Below are 544 nucleotides of genomic sequence, written 5' to 3'. Positions count from 1 at the left end.
CTAACAATTTGCCTGTAAAGAAAACACTGAAACCCCACTACTATAACACACACAAAACATATTTCAATATTTATTATTACAAGTAACTATTTAATATACGGCTAAAATACCTTTTATCTAAAGATAAGAGGAGTATTTTAGAACACAAACACATTTTAATTTTAGGACGGCAGTTCAATAAAAAAGAGGAACTCTTGCGCCTCTGCTGGTCAAAATGTTTTATTATTGATTATATATTTATTATATATTTATATTATTATTTATTATAGTGTTGATCATTGAGGTAAACAGCAGTTTATTTTCACCCTCTTATGAACAAAATGTCTTTTTGACAGAATAAACAACAAACATATTTAAGTGTCTAATGTGTTGTCCTATTTTGTCACCATTGTGTGTTTATTTTCAGCCAACAGTGATTTTTAATGGATCAATATTKCTTTTCTACTAGAAAGATTTTATTGATTTTAATCCAATCAAGATGCATTTAAAATTCATTTTGTAAAGTTGCCATAAACTTGAGAATGTTGATTTTCTGGTATTAGTT

Source organism: Austrofundulus limnaeus, unplaced genomic scaffold, assembly GCF_001266775.1.
Source record: "Austrofundulus limnaeus strain Quisiro unplaced genomic scaffold, Austrofundulus_limnaeus-1.0 Scaffold709, whole genome shotgun sequence".
In the NCBI taxonomy this organism is placed as follows: domain Eukaryota; kingdom Metazoa; phylum Chordata; class Actinopteri; order Cyprinodontiformes; family Rivulidae; genus Austrofundulus; species Austrofundulus limnaeus.
Note: the sequence above shows the minus strand (reverse complement) of the source record.